We start from the raw sequence: 22,420 nt of genomic DNA, 5'->3' as shown, positions 1-22,420 counted from the left end.
TTTCTTTTTAACCTCCCGGCTCATCATCAGTTGAATCTCTTGGGGTCTGCTTTGGAAGATGTACTTAGGGTGTAACTACCCAACAGTTGATGTTCTTTCTCAGGAGAAATAGTGATCAGACTTCCAGAAAATACCCCCACACTTCTCACCTCTCCTTTAAAATGTTTTGATAAATATTCTTATACCAATATGACATTGTCAAACCAATGAAATCCAATTTTGGGACACAGGGGGCTGGGGTATGTACCACCAGCATTGGCCACAGGGAAGGAGTCCACACCAGAAAAGGCAGCAGCCCATTACAGTATAACAAGTCACAAACACTCACAGAAAGACAAATTAATCACACCAAATAACTTACACACACACACACACACACATCCTGCCAAAGCGTGGCTGGAAAAACAAAGTACCCAGAGAAACTTCATGTAGACTTTGACCAAGGATGCTGGATCCATAAGGTGCTGCCATTCCCTAGCTGCACTACCACACCACTGTCATTCAGAACTAACATAACCCATCATGAACATGTCATTATTTCTTTTCTTTATATCACAAGGCACTATGCTACAGCAATTTATTACCATAATTGTGATAATGTGATAATACATTTATACATGCCTTTACAACCAGATCGTTGAATAATACAGAGTCTCCCCAGACTGGACCTAAAAATTGAAAAGTGCAAATTCACCAATTCTTCTTTTGCTTAAAAACATTTCTGAAATTTAATATTCGATTGGAAAAAAAAAAACAGTTTAATGTTCTTTTTGGTTATTAGAATGTACAATATCAAACATAGTGTGTGGTGACAAAGTCAATTTAGTGACAGGTGTGGCACAACATGAAAGGCATCAGATGATGCTGCTTTCAAGTATAATATCCCCATCTGTACTGAATAAAATTAGATTGTATATAACATTAAGCATTTTTTAAGAGTGCTTTTGACAAACAAAAATAAACTAAAAATATACAATTTATATAGATAGAACCTAATTATATTATTTACTCTAAGCAGGTATCAATTATTCTCGGAAGAATAATTGGCTGATTTAAAAACAAGCCATATGGCTCACAATTTCTTATTCAGGCAAACTGATTTGGCATTAGAAATGACACTGTCAACCTCGGTAGGAGACACCACTTGAAGTGTAAGACTCCTGGTGCTTTCTGGGCAGAGAAAAATGGAAAATGTCACAAACATTTATCCTCTTGAATGATTGAGCGTAATGTAAAAATAATAAAGGTTCATAAAAATACCTTAGCTTTTAGAGTTACACTACCTTAGGTCATTGACATAACCTAGCAGACAGAAACAATACAGTATGATCAGGAAACATCTGCATTACTTATTTGAATGTTTTATGATACACATTCATACAATCATATCTGACTTTGTTATTAAAAAAATTAAAAAACGTTTAGATATGTACCTCAAAGTCACTTAATTTTACTTTGATCAAAAAAGTGCTCTCTGTCACTGGTTAAGCTTATTTCAGCTGTGAAAGAGTCGCCTCATATTTCAACAATATAATGCGGGGTATGAACATGTGTAGGCATATGTTTTTAATTTGTTATATATGTTAAGATGAAAGTATAAACGCTTTAGCCATTATTTGTTTAGATTTAAGCAGTATAACAAAAAGTCTAATTAAACCGATGTATTGTAAAATAGGACACAAACAACGATAAAGAGTTGGAGCACCACCTTGATGACCCTGTATAAATCAATGAGAAAAAAAAGAAAAAAAGCAATAAAATTGGAACTGAATCAAGATGGAAAAGTGGCAGGAAAGGGAGGGTCCAGGCGGATGAACACTGAAATCACATTAGAGACAAAGTGGCGATTGATCTTGTGTCTGATGCCAACCTCAGTCTGACAAATCATTACTATCACCAAAGCCCTTCAGCTGTCTCCCATGTGCAAGCATGTGACAGTATTTAGCTATCAATGTACATGGGACAAATTAAGTTTTGTCTGTCTATCTATCTATTGTCACACATGTGCGAGTAGGAGGCAGCTAAAGGGCTTAAGGATTGGTAATACCATATCAGACCAGGGGGTGGCTGGGTGTACTCACTGTATTTCTCAGTTCCTTGCAGACCGTTCTCAGGAAATCCCACCAGTTCCGCTGCCATTAATGATGTCACTTCTGGTTCTGAAGCCGATGACGTCACTTCTGGTTCCGGCCCTTTTGATGACGTCATTACCTCTCTGGGCATTTAAAGCCACCATCTTACCTCCACCTCATCAGTTCTATTTTGGACTCAGTCTTGTGAACATCTCTGTTCAGCCATGATATAATATACGGGTGGCTGCCCCAAATGTTTATAATGTCTAAAGTCTCATCATTGTCACACTATCTATCTATCTATCTATCTATCTATCTATCTATCTATCTATCTATCTATCTATCTATCTATCTATCATTATAAAACATTTGTGTTTTCTGAGAAGACTGAGGAAGTTTGGCATGCCAAGCACTGTCTTCAGCAACTTCTACAGATGTACAGTACAGATGAGACTATCCTCACCTACTTTATCACAGTCTGGATTTGGAACAGCACACAGCCACAATGCTCTACAGCAGAGCATAGCAGCCAGAACATCAAGGCTGAAGGCCTTCCTGATACCATATACCGGCAGAGCGTACATTTATCTATTTACAAGTGCACTCTATTTTTCCTTTTTTTTCTTTTTTTTCGCACCTGAGATGTTTCTGTTATTTTATAATGTCCGTCATATAAGTCGAATGCGGAAAACGCTATTGGTCCAAGAGATTATGATATGCTAATGCCCACCTGAGAGAGTAATCACGGAGCACACTGCCTTTTTTTTTCTATGTGGGTGCGGCAATGCGCTGTATCAGCGTGTGCTCCTAACCTCTCTCTCTCTTTTTTGCATATGTGACCGCATAGAAATACCTGAACTATTCCAAAGTAACGTTTGCACTGTTTTGTGTATTTTGTATCTCACACCCATATACACCTTTATTGTAAGTGCATCCCTTATCTACGATGGGGCATTCGATCAGAAGAAAATGGTTTTAAATTAAAAGTCGTTGAAGTGGCGAAAGAAATTGGTAACTGCACTGCTGCAACAAAATTCGATGTGTCTGAGAAACAGGTGCGACATTTTTGAACAGGTGTATAAGGCAGGGTCTGATTTTATGATCAATATTTCGGGTTTCAAGACCCGACTTATGTGTGAGTATATACGGTAGTTTTGAAAGTCCTTAAGCAACCTGCTTTCAACCACACTACTTGGTAGCTTATTCCATGTGCCCATGGTTCTCTGTGTAAAGAAAAACTTCCTAATGTTTGTGTGAAATCTATCCTTAACAAGATTCCAACTCTGTCCACGTGTTCTTGATGAATTAATTTTACAGCAGCCTTCTCAATCCATTGCACTAATTCCCTTTATAGTTTTAAACACTCATCTTAATCTCCATTTGCTTAAACAAAAAAAGCTCAGCTCTTTTAATCTTTTCTCAAAACTCATCCCCTGTTGCGCTAGAATCGGTCAAATCTCTCTTCTCTGGACTTTTTCCAGATCTGCTATATGGTTTATGTAGCCTGGAAACCCAAACTGTACACAGTATTCTAGATGAGGCCTCACTAGTGTGTTATAAAGCTTTGAGTTGTACTCCACACATCAGGGCGCTATATAACCTAACATTCTGTTAGCCTCCTTATGGCACCTTTAATAGTATCTGTCTATCTGTTTGTCCATCCCTGTTCTTGCCCTGCTGAACCTTCTTGCACAATTTACTACTACACAAGTATATACCATGACTACCAGAATCTGACAAGTCTTAAGCAAAATATCTTGCTTTATGTTATTTATTTTTATGTATTTCTAACCATTTAATGGTGTTTATTTACATTTTGCATTCTGGGATTCATGCATGATGATGTCTGCTACACCTTAGGCATTGCTGTTTTACATGTTCACATGCACACTGGCATATACAACCATAAAAACATAAGGAAAATGTTTGTTTACCCTGTGAACCTTTTACTTCATGGAGTTAAAGCTTATGAAATTGAACCACATACTTTGCATCCTCAGTATTTTAAGAAGTGATTTACTTAACACAATTTATTTAGATTTTTGCTGAGCTCTTTCATTTCAAATTTATGTTGTCTTATAATATAATAATAATTCTTTGCATTTATATAGTGCTTTTCTCACTACTCAAAACGCTCAGCAATTGCAGGTTAAGGGCCTTGCTCAAGGGCCCAACAGAATAGAGTCCCTTTTGGCATTTATGGGATTTGAACCAGCAACCTTCCGATTGCCAGTGTAGATCCCTAGCCTCAGAGCCACCACTCCGCCATCTTGGTAGCCTTACTTATTGCCTTAAGAATATTCACGTCAACCCTATGTTTGATTAGCATTCCATTTATCTATGTGATCTGAAATCAGTTAAAGTTTTGTTTTTTCTTGTGAATAAATAAATAAGACCAGTCAATGTCCATGTGGAGTTTACACATTATTCCTGTGCTGTTTTTTCTCTGTGCTGATACTTTCTTCAACATCCTAAACAATATATTAAGTTAATAATAATAATAATAATAATAATACATTTTATTTATATAGAGCCTTTCTCATGCTCAAGTTCAGTGATGATTCTATAGTGAGCAGGTATTAATGGTTTTGAGTACATGCCTTAGTGTTGAGTAACAAAATTTGCAATTTGCTTTTTGTAGAGAATTTAATATTGTTATCTAGTGAACTTGTCCACTGAATTTTTCCCTCTGAAACCTGACCATCATAAATGTAAATTTTCCCCCCAGTGTTCCATGATGCTTTGCAAGGTCAGTGTGACATCACAGAGTGATAGCAGCCATGTTGGATGAGGATGTCACTACCTGATCTACGCAAACTACCCAATACCTAAATGTACTCCACCTCACAGTTTATGCATGTTTTGGGCATCCCTGATTAATTTATGGCATATACACACATGTGATGTCATTACCCAATTTGCATCCTGCTTCTGTCACACACATGTGTATGGGAGGCAGCTAAATGAAGGCAATTCCACGGCAGACCAAGGGGTGGCAGAGTGTACTAATCCTTTCTCTCTTTCCAATGCAGACCAGTTATGGACAATTCTGCCTGGCCCAATTGACGTCACTTCCGGTCCCAGGCCAGATGACATTACGTCCGGCCCCAATGACATCACTTCCTCTGCCTTGCTTTAAAGCCTCCATCTTTACCTCACCAGATCAGTTCTGTTTAGACTCCAATCTGTACACAACTGTAGACTGTTTATCAACATTTTGCAGCCGGGTTCAAGTTTACAGGAGGCTGCCCCCAACCTTTTTTGTGGCTGTTTCGTCTTTTTTTGACATTGTGCTTTAAAATAATAAAACACAGTATATTCATTTGAGGGGAACATTATCTGATCATAATGAGAGTCAAGAGAAACCTACTGATAGATGTCGAAAGTCTACCATATTGACCACAGAAACTCCATATTTCCACACATATACAGGGAGAGCTGTACGGCAAATCCTAACAAAATTATTACAAAAGTGCAGATAATTATTGACTTGCCTTCATACATTTCTAAGTCCTAATAGACTTTTAAACAATTTTTGGTGACACAAGATCGGCCTGAATTTTCAAATAATTCCGCAGGTTCACACTTGTTCAGAGATTGACTGGGACCAGGATTCAAAAATTACATTTCTGGATGTGTAAGGCAGTGGTGCTAACCACTTTTCCATCCTTAAAATGATAACTAAAGTACTATAAAATTTGAAATGTAACAATATCATCTGTGACTTTAATCCAACATTGCATTATTTTACCTTAAGACTGATAACTGATGCCATGAATAGACATAGCTGAAGCATTTAAGCAACATAAGCGAGCTGACAGAAAGAGCGCCAGACAGAGATAAGGAGAGACAAATGGAGGCAGGCTATTAAAAGACAGCTGGTGTTCCCCTTGTTTGGTGATGGCCAATTTACGGTCAACACTTACTGTGTGCTATTTAAAACTGGACTGCGCTAGCAAGGACTGAATCCCATGTTTGGCAAAAGCATATTGTTATTTTGGAACCAAAGAGTGTGAGAAAAATATAAAACCTCTAGAAAATGCACTGAAAATTGAAGCTCAGCTACGGGTGGATGGACATCATTCCTGACCCTGCCTGGGAAAATGACTCCTGCACTCCCCAAGCAGATAAAGCCAACTGCCAGGAACCCTGCAACTGCATCGTTATTTTCCAGAAGCTATTATATACTCTCAATATATTATGAGAGTTAAAATATACTAAGTGTATCTTTTTGTTAGTGTTATTTTTGATCCTTTGTCTTAGAATTAGAGAGAGAGAGAAAGAGAGAGAGATTGTTATTTTTTGTAAAGCTACAATTTCTAGAAGAACATATATTCTCCGGGAGCATACACCCTCTACATGATACGTCTTCGTTCTCTTTGACAAAGTTTACTAATTTAACAGTGGTTTTAATTTATAAGAGAATGGCTGAAAAACTGCAAGAAAATTTGCAGAGAATTGTTTTTAAAAATAGCCCACAATTTAGGCTTACTTTATTTATATTTTATTTATTACCCAATGAAATTCTTTTCTGTTAAACTGAACGGTAGATCATTGATTTTTGCTGTTTAATATATTTCTTAGAGCAAGGCAAGAATTGCAGGTCTATAGGGTCATTATTGTCACATATACAAAGTACAGTGACACTAATCAGCTAAACACAGCATTCGCGTCAATGTTTGATGTCACAAGTTGGCTAAGTGTTCATCAGAAGCTTCTGAATGTTACAGTGCTTTTGAAGAGAAGTAGAGCAAATGATTCAGTCATTTTATATTTCACGGGTTTATGTTATGTCCCCAACTGCTTCAGATTAATATCTAAAGACATACTGTATATCACTGTGACTTGTGCTATTGATAATATGATAAGTTGGCACCTGCAGTTATATTTTTCCAAGATGGAATTACTGTTCCACAGCTAATGAGCATATTTCATGGTTAGAGTTAAACTCTACAAAATGGGATAGCTGTCTTCAAGCTGCATCTAGGCTATTAAACAGTTAGTCAGTTGTGTTTAATTAGAATTGGCATTTCAGATAGCCTATGCTTTCTCATTGCAATATAATTTTACCTTTTTGCATTACACTAATGCCATTTTATACATATAGAACTGACAAGTAAGACAAGGTTAGAATTTTTTTTTTTAGTCTTTCACTTCACCTGCTCCAATGAGGATCATGCTGACGATATGCTCAGTGGGACAGTCCAATCCCACTATCATCAATACCATTCCACTTCTAAGCCTAAATGGAAACTTCAATCTGCAATTATATTCTTTCCATCACATCTCTGAGCTTATAAACATGTTTGAAGATAGAGAAATAAATCAAACGTTTTGCTAATGACTATGAAGTAGGAGCACACAATAATAAAATAGCCATTGAGAGTGGCCTTCTTAAGCCGATGTCACATTACTCAGCTGAACTGAAGTTGTTGATCTCATCACTGGACGATGTCAGATTTAAATAACTAAAAATCACTGGATGTCTCTAATTTATCAACTTCCATTGTAGTCATGTCCATCCCTTTTTCTGAGAGCCAATAACATTCTGCCTGGCAGAGCCAGCACTGCATGAAGGGTGAACAGCTATGGTGAGTTATTTTTACCATTCTCTTGTGGTACATAAAACCAGAGATATCAGACAGAGAAGCATTTTTTTAGTTTTGTCAGGTCAAAAACTCCTCGTCGCTGGATTATATGCATTGTTTTTCTGGATGAGCCTTCATTGGTTGTCAGCTCTCGTGCACACACCCCATGACTAGTCTCAATCTCCAACCTGAGTTATGGACTAGTTGGAAGGAGTCATTGGGCCTGTCACATTATGCAACTGGCTTCACAGGAGCACACAGGGCGACTGCTTTCAACTCAAGTTGCATAATGTGAAATGGCCTTCAGCAGTGTGAGCTGGTGTGGTGGGCAGAACTTCCATCCATCCATTTTCTAACCCGCTGAATCCAAACACAGGGTCACGGGGGTCTGCTGGAGCCAATCCCAGCCAACACAGGGCAGACTTATGAGTCTATAATCCTTAGAGCTATGCTGTCTGGATGTATGTGCTCCTGTTAGTGTACCCTATAGCAAATTTGTGTAAGGGGTGAGATCAGACAAAGAACAATCTATCGATGACCCTTATGACAGTTCTGATTGAATCAAAGAGGTTCTTATATAGCAGGAATTCCAGGAAAGACATCTGCAACCAGGCCTGGGACTATAGGACTCTGTGACACATCTAGCTGAGGCCAAAAACGCTCGTGGAGATACCATAAGGGGCTTCCCACCAACAAGTTAAAACATGAAGGCTCAGTGCAGTGCTATTTGTGCAAAAGGTTTCATGATTTAAGACATTTTTTTCTATCATTTTTTGCCATCATCAGCACAATTTATAGTAATTGTTCTTACAATGTGGCACATTTTCAGAGCATGTCACAACACAGCAGCCATTTTATATACTGAAGGATCCATTAATAGTTTTTTAGCATCTTCCTTTCTTTTTCAAAGTTAAAGTTCCTTCTACAACTGAATAAGTTTATTTGTTTAAGCAATGTAAGTTTATGTTTTAATTTAGTCACTTTGGAACACTTGCTTTTTGATTGGATACAATTGAATTTTCTTTTTAATTTCCTCTCTTGGTGAAACTGACCGAGTCTGTGTGACTATTATCTATCTATCTATCTATCTATCTATCTATCTATCTATCTATCTATCTATCTATCTATCTATCTATCTATCTATCTATCTATCTATCTATCTATCTATCTTTGTAGATCTCCCTTCCTTTTCTAACTCTCTGTCTCCTCTGAAATGTCTCCACAGAATATTACACAAAAGCAGGGCTTTACAAAATGACTGACAGGTAAAGTTCAGAGGCTTAATTCTAAAGTCAGTAATCTAGAGTCATGAGTACATGAGCTCATCTACAACTAAACAACAGCTATATGCTTGAATTTAGTGCTTTGCAATGGTTGATTCAGAAAGCAGAAAGAGGGTCTTGAAAGCACCTGCAGTTTTTAAAGAACTCCTCTTAGCTAATCTTGGCTGCTGCCTAAAGGACCCAAATTCATTTGGGGTTTCTTAAAGCCATACTTGTTGTGCCTGTGATGCATGCAGCTGGCATACTCCTCCTTGAACTGGGGACTTTGATAGTCATAGACCAAGATGGACTCAAAACAACAAGATTTATTTAACAAAAGTGTCCGACTAAATAAAGTGCAGTGTTCTTTCAACAAATAAATAATCCAATAAAAAATAGTGTTCATGTGGAGCAGTATAAAACCCCATAGTCAGATTAAAATTAAGGTTTAAAACAATGTCTGGATCAGTTAATTGAAAGCCATGAGCACTTGGTATGCCTGACTTCAACCTTGTCTCCTCTGCTAACCCATGGGTATGCTAAGATACAGGAGACAAGACACTAGCAAGCATGGTCAACCCTCTTCAGCTCCTGTCCCCACCATTATCCCTCAGTGTCCATGGGACCACATCAGAGTAGTTGGTGCTTCTGCTCCTACCTGATGCTCAGTGGAACACAGAGGAACTATACAAGAAAGGACATAGCAGGCAGGAGTTTGTGCTTCTTTAATGTGAAAGGTTACATCCTTCACATCTTCCACAACTCTGTGATGGCCAGCACACTTTTCTACGCTATGGTGTGCTGTGCTGGTAACATCACTTCAAGAGAGGCCCACTGAACTAACAAGCTAATTAAAAGGGCAGGTTTAGTTATGGACTACTACCTTCAGGGGTCTACACTCTGGACCCCCTGAAGGTAGTAGAGGAGGACAGAATTAAAACAAAACTAAGTGCCATTATGAATAATGCTGCACATCCTCGTTCTGACACACTAACAGTGAAGACTTTCAACCAACAAATTATTCAGCAGAAGTGTGTCAAGAAATGTGACAGGGGCTCCTTAATAACAACAGAAATATGCCTGCATAATGCCTCACTGTGACTGTCAAGTCAGAACTTTCTTTATAATATTCTTGCTTTTTAGTTATTCTGATGTGTTTTCAGACCATACTTTGTGTGTAAATGTATTTGTTTATTTACCAACCTATCTATGTATTAGATAGATAGATAGATATCTGAAATAACCTATCTATCTATCTATCTATCTATCTATCTATCTATCTATCTATCTATCTATCTATCTATCTATCTATCTATCTATCTATCTATCTGTCTATCTATCTATCTATCTATCTATCTATCTATCTATCTATCTATCTAACATACCCCCAGAGCGCCTCTTCTCCAACTGCCAGCACTTCTTTTCTTTTCGCACCACTCCTCCTCTATCCAGACATCCTGCTTTCAATTGCTTGATTGATGGATTGATTAATTGATTGATTTTATCTGTGGTCTCACCCAGTTCTTTTTTTCTCCCCTATCTTTGTTCTTGCTCAGAGACCCCTTTAATCCCCTGTAAGCGCAGGTGTTCCAAATGACCCACGGAGCCCTGATGATAGGCAATTGCATTGACAGCTCACAAGCATGTTAAGCATGTGGAAGAAGATCTCCGAGGAAGTTCAATCAATCAGTCTTTATTCGGTCACAGTGCCTTCCCCTTACTTATCAATAAGCACAATATGTTTATCTAAGCATTTCATCTTACATTGTGTGCATTGGCTAACCGTTTCTATTTTTCTTACAATGCAAAAGGGTCCCTAAAGAAGGAAAAGTCATCTTTCCTGTGTCTAGCGGATGAGTTCCATAAAAAGAAATTGTCCTTGGTCAGCTTACTGCACCCTGTCTTATGACAAACGTTTTTATGAATAACCTGCTCTTATAGAAAAAACAGCTTTGTTAGTTTTTTTTTAATCCCTTAGTAAATTGCAAGCAGTTAATATTTCTTTTCCTTTCACAAGCACAATTGGAAAGTCCGTCATCATGAATCTTTGCCTTCACTCGGTTTTGCTCTCACATACCTACATTCATGGGGTCTGTAAACATTCACTGTTTACTGCTTACAGACCCTTTACTCACTTCACCACAATATTCCACCCAAAACGTATAATTTTTATATGTTGCTTATCTCATGTAGTTTGTAGTGATGGTTGAGATAAAATTTAAATGTGTTTTCATGCAGAACGGAGATAATAAGGTTTCTGATATAATATTGGTCTATGGTGACCAATGCTAGGAAACAGCTAACAATTATAAAAAGTTAATAAACAATCTCACATCACTTGTGTCACACAACCCACGTGTCAAAGCATCCAGTCATATTCATACAATGTTCTAAACATATCTATTTTTACTAACATATTGTTAAATAAACTACTTCCAGAAGATGCTTTTTTGGAATGTCCTTAGATGTGCTTGTGCATTTCAAGTGAAGACATAATATGGCTGTTGTTTTGCTTAAAACTTGGTAGTGACCATCCCAAAAAAAAAAAAATGAACATACAATGCTTCTGTGATATCTTAATTCAAAAGGTGAAAAACAAATTTAATATTCACACAAAAGTGCAAATATGAGAACTAGAAGTTCCAAAATCACCTTTCATTGTAGAACATACCATTTTTTGCTAAATCATTAATTTATTCAGGGCCAGCTAAGAGCTCCACCCTTTCTCTAGTAGTTTCTCTGATGCTTAATCTCATGGTACAAGGATAACAAAAGAATTAGCCATTCTTTAGAAAATAAAGGTCTGCTATAGGATTTAATTTTTTAGTTTCTACTTACGGATATTTCCTTTCCCAAAATTATTTTAGTGTAAACTTGGTTAAAAAATAATTTTCCTATTTTAATTGGCAAAAAGATGAATTGTTTCTTAGAACAGAAATTCTTTTAAAAACCGCTGATCTGTTGTAACTTTCATGCATCATGTTTTTCTAAAACATATGCAGATTATTTAAATGTTTTTAGCCAAGATAAATCTTTGGAATTGACTGTGCCATTGACAGTCTTCTTGGGGTGCACTTACTTAAGTGGAGAATGTGTTTTCTATCCACCTCTAAAAGCGAGGGCATGACGGAATAAATTTAAGAAAATTTAGTTAGTTGTTTTATCAGATCTTCTAATAAAATATTTGGCACCAAGTTTTTATTATTTTTTTAAAGGAAAGGATCACTATAGCCTTATAAAAAGTAAAAAAAAAAAACATGAATAACATTACAATAAACAGTACCGTTAACCCTGCAATTATTTGATCAAATTAATCAATTAATCATTTTTACAATTTTCAACCCGCTAATGAATGAATGAATAGATTTACAAAGCACATACATTTTAAATAGAATAAGTGGTAGGCTATCTTAACTCCTGATCCGCTCACTATGAATAGTTAGTTATGCCTTACAGATTAACAAATGTTCCAGTGGCTTTACAATTGGTTGTCAACAATATCCTTCAAGATATTATTTTAGGACTGTTTGTGGTTGTATACTGTATATAGGTGGCATTCTCATTTTCTCCTGTGAGAGAAGTATTTGAATGTTTATGGAAGAACAGACTGTTTTTATAATCTAAAATGGTCCTAGGTATTGATTTTGGTTTATGAACTTTCTTCTCAGGGTTTAAATGTGCACTTTTCAAAGGTTAGACCAATTTAAGAATGGACTATCCCCAAGACTGTAAAACAGGATCATATCTGCAAATTGTTCTACATGGATCATAAAGAATTTTAGTACATGTGGTCACCCTAATGACTAATACAGCCAAGAAAAATAATAAAGGGTCCATGTAGTCACTAGTCACAATCTAAAAAGATGCAGTAAAACTTAGATTTTCTGTCACTCGATTAATCGTCAGTCTCTGTTAAGCATCAGGGCCAAAAAAAAGGTGCACGCCAGCACCTACTGGCGCTATTACTGTCCAACTCCTGTCATGTGGTATGCTGAAAGCTTGGGACATTGGAACTACTCTCTCTTCTGCTAACGTGTAGTGTTCTTCCCCAGCATCACATGTCAGGCTGCATTTTGAAATCACAGTGTCAGTTGCGTATCTTTAGTTTAAATAGTGTTTTGTAGCTTTTCTCTTTTATTATAATTAATCTACTATACATTATTATGCCTGATAAACATAAGCACGTGGTGTTGGAATTGTTACCAAAAACTGAAATTATGAAATGTTTACAAAATGGCAAAGGTGCTTCAAGTATTGCTTCAATTTACGGAGTAGGAAGAACAATAGTGAACGATATAAAGCATGATGTCGACAAAATGGAAAAACGTGTTGAAAATGGAAACCACTGATGGTAATGTTAATGTATTAATGTTAACATTATGCTTTGTTAATATATTGTGACATACAGGCAGCTTGTGATGCTAGCATAAAGGGTGGAATAAAAGCTGTTAGTACACCGATTACATACCTCCTCCTGAAGACGCTACATCATGGGGTTAACTCCACGTCCTTTTTGTTTATTCACTTGTGGCCAAATAGAAGGGACTTATTGATATGTTTTGGGATTGCCCTGAAATTTTTAATTTCTGGTTGAATACCTGAAATTTTATATGCTCTGTTTTATCCATGAAGATACCTTCTCCTCATGTTATTTCTACTCTTGGATCTTTCCTTGTTACCCCTTAACCTAAATCAGAAAAGGTTGTTTTCACTCAGCACAACAGCAGCTAATTTAGCACTAATTATCTGGTGGTTCACCCATTGGAAAGCTACCTTTTCTTAACTTGACTTACAGTGAACATTTAGGTGCAAGGACTACCCAATTATCATAAGCTAACATTAACAATTGGCAAGAAACAACACAACTCACACACACCCGGATAACTGGAAATTAATTCTCCCTTTCATACAAAATAACTAATTTTTAAAAATGAGGAGAGATAAATGGTAGAAAATGAATAAATGAATTAAAGACAGGTGGAAGGGGGTTCCCCTTGGTTTCTCCTTACTGGACTCTCTATATGTATGCATGTGAGGAGAATCTTATTTGAAATATTTCAGAGGGACTGGCAGTTGGCACCACACAAGACTTTGTCTAGCTAGGATCGCTATGTGTATGTGTGTTTATCTGTGTGTGTGTGTGTGTTAAGCATGAAGGGCAGAAGTAGATACATCTAGTAATCATTCCTGGAAGCCTCACAGATTTGACAATAATACTACTCTGCTGTTAAGGGATACCTGACTGAACAATCTACTGTGGTGTCTTACGGCACTATGTTTTCACGTTGTCTTCTCTTATTTAGCAGAAGACCTTATGTTATGCCTTTCTATCGTTGCAATCATAGTTTTCAAGTTGGGGTTTTTCAAAGTGTATCCTATTTCATTTTAGTCAATGTGTGTCTTTAGCCTCACTTTCAGATGTTATTAGCTACACTCGTGGCCAAAAGTTTTGAGAATGACACAAGTAAGTTGTTTTAGATCTTTTTGTCAGATGTTCCTATGGTATACTGAAGTATGACTACAAGCATTTCATAAGTTTCAAAGGCGTTTATTGACATTTACATTAAGTTTATACAAAGAGTCAATATTTGCAGTGTTGGCTCTTCTTTTTCAACACCTCTGCAATTCACCTTGGCACGCTGACAATCGACTTCTAGGCCAAATCCTGAGTGATCCTTGCATAATCAATGCTTATAGTTTGCCAGAATTTGTGGGGTTTTGATTAACCACAAGTTCTCAATGGGATTAAGGTCTGGGGAGTTTTCTGGTCATGGACCCAAAATTTCAATGTTTTGTTCCCCGAGCCACTTGGTTATCACTTTTGCCTTATGACCCGGTGCTCCATCATGCTGGCAAAAGCATTGTTGGTCACCAAACTGTTCTTGGATGGCTGGGAGAAGTTGCTCTTGGTGTCATTTTCAAAACTTTTAGCAAAAACTGTACTAATCATTTATAATTCAGTGATGTATGCCTAGGGCGGCATGGTGGCGCAGTTGTAGCGCTGCTGCCTCGCAGTTAGGAGACCCGGGTTTGCTTCCTGGGTCCTCCCTACGTGGAGTTTGCATGTTCTCCCCCTGTCTGCGTGGGTTTTCTCCGGGCGCTCCGGTTTCCTCCCACAGTCCAAAGACATGCCGGTTAGGTGGATTGGTGATTCTAGATTGGCCTTGGTGTGTGCTTGGTGTGTGTGTTTGTGTGTGTCCTGTGGTGGGTTGGCACCCTGCCCAGGATTGGTTCCTGCCTTGTGCCCTGTGTTGGCTGGGATTGGCTCCAGCAGACCCCCGCGAACCTGTGTTCGGGTTGGAAAATGGATGGATGGATGATATATGCCTATATACAAGGTAAGTAACATATTTTATATGTTTATTTTCATTCTGTTGTTTGCATACATTTATATTAGCCAGATAACCTTGATCACTGACACCTAAATTTGTTATTCCAGTTGTATGCAATATCTATTCAATATCTGGAGGTTGTATACTTTTTATCCCTTGCTGGACTTGACTCTGAAGAAGGGAAGATTTCTCTAAATATGCCAGTCAGCTTTCTCAGTGGACTTGTTCTAACAGGCATCCTGCTGCTATGTGGATATTACATCCCAACCCTGAGATTCTGTTCTAACAGAATCTGTTTTACTTTAACATGGCCTTTCTATAACTTCAATTTAACTTAATTTAACTTAATCCTGATACTCTGTATGTTCAATTCATCATAATAACTATTCATGGTGGCTCTAAAATCCGTACTGACCCCAACTCTCTCTTCTGTTTCTTTTTCCGGTTTCTTTGTGGTGGTGGCCTGCGTCACCTCCACCTACTCAAAGCTTCATGGGGCTCCAACAATGATGGATGGATTAAAAGGCAGAAGTCTACATGACCATCTTCATCAAGCCCTTCCGTGAGAACCCTAAATCCAAAGAGGACTGTTTCATTTATGTTATGTAGAATGCCCAGAGGGGACTGGGCGGTCTCATGGTCTGGAATCCCTACAGATTTTATTTTTTTTCTCCAGCAGTTTTTTTGTTTTTTCTGTCCCCCCTGGCCGTTGAACCTTACTCTTATTCGATGTTAATTAATGTTGATTTATTTTGTTTTCTTATTGTGTCTTTTATTTTTCTATTTTTTATTATGTAAAGCACTTTGAGTTACTGTTTGTATGAAAATGTGCTATATAAATAAATGTTATTGTAACACTTGAGGCACATGGACACTGCCTTATTTGGCTGTTTAAGCCTGGAGAACTTAGAACTTGTATTATAATTCATATCTTTGTATGTTCTCACAGTGGTGGTTATGTTTGTGTTTTTATATTTGGATACAAGCATCAACTTTACCACAATTGTGTTGCAATATATTACCTGTGTGAAACAATTACCTCCTTCATTAATCATCATAACAGTCCAAATTCACATACTATTACAGAGTTGAGGAAATGGATGTCTAATTTTACCCAGAATTAGTGAAAATTAAATTCACATTATAAGTAACTATCTGAAACATTGAAAATGTGGCAGACACTTATTAATGCTGTCTTAAATAATGAGGTATGCTGAACCTTTGCTAATCTATAGGTTGACTCTATATCTTTGAGTGATCACTTCATATTAAACGTTCTTATTTCTTGCTCTCTTGAAATAGAGTGAATACTGAATTTCATTTGAATAAGATATACTGTTGTAAATTTGAATGACTTGTAATTTACTTACTGTAATCTAATCTAGTAAAGCAATAACAGCTAGAAAAAATAGTCCAATTAAGTTAGTTATTCAATAACTATTATTAAGCAGTGTAATTTACACACTATAACCCATATCTATTTTGCCTGTGAAATTGTTAAGGGAATCAATATCCAAAAAATGTAGTAAAAAAAAAATTAACATCAAGCATAGGGACATCAACTTACTTTACACATTGACTGCTGGAACATTGATTACCATATACATATATAGGTCTACACATACAAGATAAATAACACACTCTATCAAAATATGTAAATAATGTAAAGAAATTTATTAGAAAGCAACAGTTTTATTGTCAACAGTAACTCTGCCAAAATTGTAAATTAATTACTTAATTTTGACCAGTAACACAACTAAAAGTCTGCAATTGAATGAGAGTTGTTAAAGCATGGCACCACACAGAAGCACGTGTGCCATAACATAGCTGTCTACACTTGCTGCACGCAGCACATTGGGTAGTTGGCGACTGTGGCAGAATGTCCATGCAGTGCTGTCCTGACAGTCATGATAAGTCGGATGCCATGTGATGAAGAAACATCTTTGGGACTGCGATCCACATCAGTGCCACTCTGAGCCTATCCACTAGATGGCAGCACTAAAGTAGATAACTGGGATGTGGCAGCAAAGCTCACAAGTCGTCTGGCTGCATCCACAGTGGCTGTATACTGAGGCAGGAAATTACATCATCGTCCGTCATGCCTTGACAGGCTCAATAAGGTACAACTCGTACGTTGTGTACAAAGTATTAATATTTACATGTCAGCCTGTCTGTCTGCAGTATTACCAAATCATGATAGAAGCATGCCTCTTATATTAAACGTTGCAAATCTCTATATAAATAAAATCCAATGTCTGTCTGTCTGTATGTCTGTTCCCTTTTCACGAGAGAGCTACTTAGCTTTAGATCTGTTATAATTTGCTTGAACATTCCAGTTGATTTTGCGACTTCTCTCATTGTGCTATGTATCATAGTTCGCTTGCGGTACCGATTTATTTGCTCGAATCCAAAAGACACACAGTGGACCGAGAGGAGGGGGCAGTACCTTCCTCACTCTTGCGCCAGCCTCGGGGCGTGCACCTTACCTCAGCTTAGCTGGCAAACAAGAGAACTACTTAATGGATTTAAATTGGATTTTTTCTAGAATTTGCCTGAACATTCTGGTTGATTTTGCAACTTCTTTCATCACACTAGGAATCATAGTTCGTTTGCAGGACCGATATATTTGCATTAATCCGAGACTGAGGCTGCAGGCCGAGGGGAGGGGGATGCGTGACGTCAGGAGTGGGGAGCCGGGCAGGGCACTCCTCAGTGTCCTGTTTCACTACTACATGGGCAGAGCCACAGGGCACAGCTAGTTATTAATAACAATAAGGTGTTTTTTTTTTAATATTATATTATTTTGATTAGAACATCTGTTTTTCTTAAGCTACTTTGTAGTACGTCTTAATGAGAAATATATCTATCTGTCAAATTTAAATGTATTTCATATAAGAGCCATATGTTATTTTTCTATAAAATACCAAAAAACCAACAACAGCTATGAGTCACACATAGTTTAAAACATTACTTTTATTTGTCGATGTGTTTCTTTAATTTTTATTTTTAAATCTGCAATTCATTTTTTATGTTTCATTTTGGAGATGCACATTGAAGCAGCTATTCCCAACTTCTTTCAGCTCTTAAGCCAAGGGGTACAAAAGGCTATATTTCAACTTTTGGATGAGCCAATAACATGCTTAAAGGTTCTCAATGAAATAGATGACCTTGTGAAAACAAATGCCAGATTGTTTCATAATTGGACAGACAGTTTACCGGGAGTACAGCATAATTAAAACTAATAAGAACAAATAGCTAACTTCTGAGAGTCTAAAGTTAATGAAGCAAAGCGATAAAGATCCAAAGCAAAAAGACGTGACCTTTCAGTGTTGAAGGAAACTCTGAGATAAGTGAGAATTACAAGAAAAATAACTAGATTGCACAGTTAAAACTGGGCATTATAATATATATTTGAGAAAATAACATTTTGCATTGGACACCGTATTAAAGAAATGCTCTCATAGAACAATTATATTTGTACATTTAGCCATGCCCAGTCTATGAGGCTCTCACTAGCATCTGCTGTCCCCCTCAGCCTGTGAGGGACCGTTTACCAGCTGCTGCAATACTTTCCCACAAATCCAGTAATAGGCACCAAGCGATTTATAACATCATAACACGTTTTTAAAATTTGTAATCAAGGACTCAACACAATTCTGATGTTCAGACAAAACAATTAATTAAGAGGAGTCAGACCCCTGTATATATTGAACGTGGCAGCATGCATTACATGGTGGCACAGTGGTTAGCACCACTAGCTTTCAAAGGCAGCATACAGGAATCGAATCCTATGGCTGGTCATTGTCCACAAACTGTTTGCATTTTTCTCCTACATGACCAAAGATATGTGCATTACATTAATTGGTGGTTCCAAACTGGCATAATGTGGGTAAATGGGTCCTTCAATGGACTGGTGCCTTCTCTGTTAGTGCCTCCTACCTTGTGCACAATTCTGGCAGGATAGAATGTAGCCTCCCCATGACCCTGAATTGGATTAACCTCCTTAGCATCACTCGGCTGCAAAAACAGTGCTAAAAGGGTTACTCCCGACAACTTTATAGACGCATCTTGCGTAAGACCCGAGGATTACTCGGGCTGTAAAAGTGCCAACAGAGTTAGACCGGAGCACAACTTGGACGTGTCTTGCGTAAGCGTCAGGCCCAAGCATTACCTGGGCAATGGTGTAGACGTGTCTTCTCCTAGCTTCATATTGGCATCTTGTAAGAAACGGCCCTCATTATGCAGTGATGATCAGGTGAATCTGTTCCTGTCTTCAGGCAGTGAATTTGAAATGGTCAGTGAAACCGAAAGTGATTCTGGGAATTTGAGAGGGATGTTCACGTCACTGGGGACTGGACAGTCTAATGGTCTGGAATCCCTACAGATTTTATTTTTTTCTCCAGCCATCTGGAGTTTTTTTTTGTTTTTTCTGTCCACCCTGGCCATTGGACCTTACTCTTATTCTATGTTAATTAATGTTGACTTATTTTGTTTTCTTATTGTGTCTTTTATTTTTCTATTCTTCATTATGTAAAGCACTTTGAGCTACTCTGTGTATGAAAATGTGCTATATAAATAAATGTTGTTGTTGTTGTTCATACATGTGCAATGTGCTGGTTATGTTATTATTATTATTATTATTACTATTATATTTTCTATAATCCAATAGGAATTCACCAGGCTGATACAGTGGAGCACTTTAAAACACTGCTGAAAACACATTACTTTAACATGGCCTTCTCATAACTTCACTTTAACTTAATACTGATACTCTGTATGTTCAATTTATCATAATAACTATTCATAATGGCTCTAAAATCCATACTGACCCCAACTCTCTCTTCTGTTTCTTTTTCCGGTTTCTTTGTGGTGGCGGCCTGCGCCACCACCACCTACTCAAAGCATCATGATGCACCAACATTGATGGACTGAAAGCCAGAACTCTAGATAGATAGATAGATAGATACTTTATTAATCCCAAGGGGAAATTCACATAATCCAGCAGCAGTATACTGATACAAAGAAACAATATTAAATTAAATAGTAATAAAAATGAAAAAAATTAAAATAAAATTAATGTTAGCATTTACTCCCCCGGGTGGAATTGAAGAGTCGCATAGTGTGGGGGAGGAACGATCTCTTTAGTCTGTCAGTGGAACAGGACGGTGACAAAAGTCTGTCAGTGGAGCTACTCCTCTGCCTGGAGATGACACTGTTCAGTGGATGCGGTGGATTCTTCATGATTGACAGGAGTTTGCTTAATGCCCGTCGCTCTGCCACAGATGTTAAACTGTCCAACTTTACTCCTACAATAGAGCCTGCCTTCATATCAAGTTTGTCCAGGCGTGAGGCATCTTTCATCTTTATGCTGCCACTCCAGCACACCACCGCGTAGAAGAGGGCACTCGCCACAACCGTCTGGTAGAACATCTGCAGCATCTTACTGCAGAGGTTGAAGGAAGCCAACCTTCTCAGAAAGTATAGTCTGCTCTGACCTTTCTTACATAGAGCATCAGTATTGGCAGTCCAGTCCAATTTGTCATCCAGCTGCACTCCCAGATATTTAAAGGTCTGCACCCTCTGCACACAGTCACCTCTGATGATCACAGGGTCCATGAGGGGCCTGGGCCTCCTAAAATCCACCACCAGCTCCTTGGTCTTGCTGGTGTTAAGGTGTAAGTGGTTTGAGTTGCACCATTTAACAAAGTCTTTGATTAGCTTCCTGTACTCCTCCTCCTGTCCACTCCTGATGCAGCCCACAATAGCAGTGTCAAAAATCTGTCTACGTGACCATCATCATCAAGTCCTTCCATGAAAACCCTAAATACAAAGAGGACTGTTTGACTTATGTTAGGTAGATTGCCCAGAGGGGACTGGGCGGTCTCGTGGTCTGGAACCCCTACAGATTTTATTTTTTTCTCCAGCCTTTGGAGTTTTTTTTGTTTTTTCTGTCCACCCTGGCCATCGGACCTTACTTATTCTATGTTAATTAATGTTGACTTATGTTTATTTTTTATTGTGTCTTCTATTTTTCTATTCATTTTGTAAAGCACTTTGAGATACATTTTTTTTTGTGTGAAAATGTGCTATATAAATAAATGTTGATTGATTGAATGTTGATTCTACATTTCTGACTTTGTACTTTTAGGATTTTGCACAATTTGCAGTAGAAACATAAGCTTTAATAAAAATGTCATTTTTCAGGCCAAAAATTTTTTTGAGAAAAAATGTAACGCTAAGGAGGCTATGCTGGTTGGAGAAGGATATGTTGTGTTATATGACTGTGTAATTCAGGGTAATTAAGAAGGACATTATGAGTGCTTTGGCTGTGCTCTTGGTTTCCACTACAATGCATATAAAAGAGCAATTCAAAATATTATTCTATTTCTGTATGTGTATTTATATAGTCTTCAAGCATTTAAAAACTTTAAAACATGTGTTGTGTGGATTATTAGTAGAGAATTATAGTCTCTATAAAACGTGTTTATAACTTTGGACATTTTCACATTTAATTCTTATACAACATTTAATCACAGTGGATTTAACTTCGCTTTTTGACATTGATCAACAGAAAAAGACTCTTTAAAGTGAAAAGTGATCTAAATTAATTATAAATATAAAACACAAAACAATTGATCACGTAAGTATTAACCATCTTTAAAAAGTCAGTCAGTCATTATCGAACCTGCTATATCCTAACACAGGGTCACGGGGGTCTGCTCGAGCCAATCCCAGGCAAAACAGGGCGCAAGGCAGGAAACAAACCTCGGGCAGGGAGCCAGCCCAATGCAGGGCACACACGCGCACACACACACCCACACACCAAGCACACACTAGGGACAACTGAGGATCGCCAATGCACCTAACCTGCATGTCTTTGGACCGCGGGAGGAAACCAGAGCACCCGGAGGAAACCTACGCTGACATGGGGAGAACATGCAAACTCCATGCAAGGAGGACCATTGAAGTGAACCTAAGTCTCCTTACTGCGAGGCAGCAGTGCTACCACTGCACCACCGTGCTGCCCGTCTTTAATAAGACACACCCAAATCATGACTGGTGCAGTCAGTCGGTTTTAGAAGTCACAGAGTTAGGTCAATGGAGGTCACCATTCTGGGGGTTTCAGTTTACTGAAGCATAAATGCACCTGAATGTGCAAGGGCCAC

This window comes from Polypterus senegalus, chromosome 7 (assembly GCF_016835505.1).
Source record: "Polypterus senegalus isolate Bchr_013 chromosome 7, ASM1683550v1, whole genome shotgun sequence".
Lineage (NCBI taxonomy): Eukaryota > Metazoa > Chordata > Cladistia > Polypteriformes > Polypteridae > Polypterus > Polypterus senegalus.
This window is presented reverse-complemented; position numbering follows the sequence as displayed.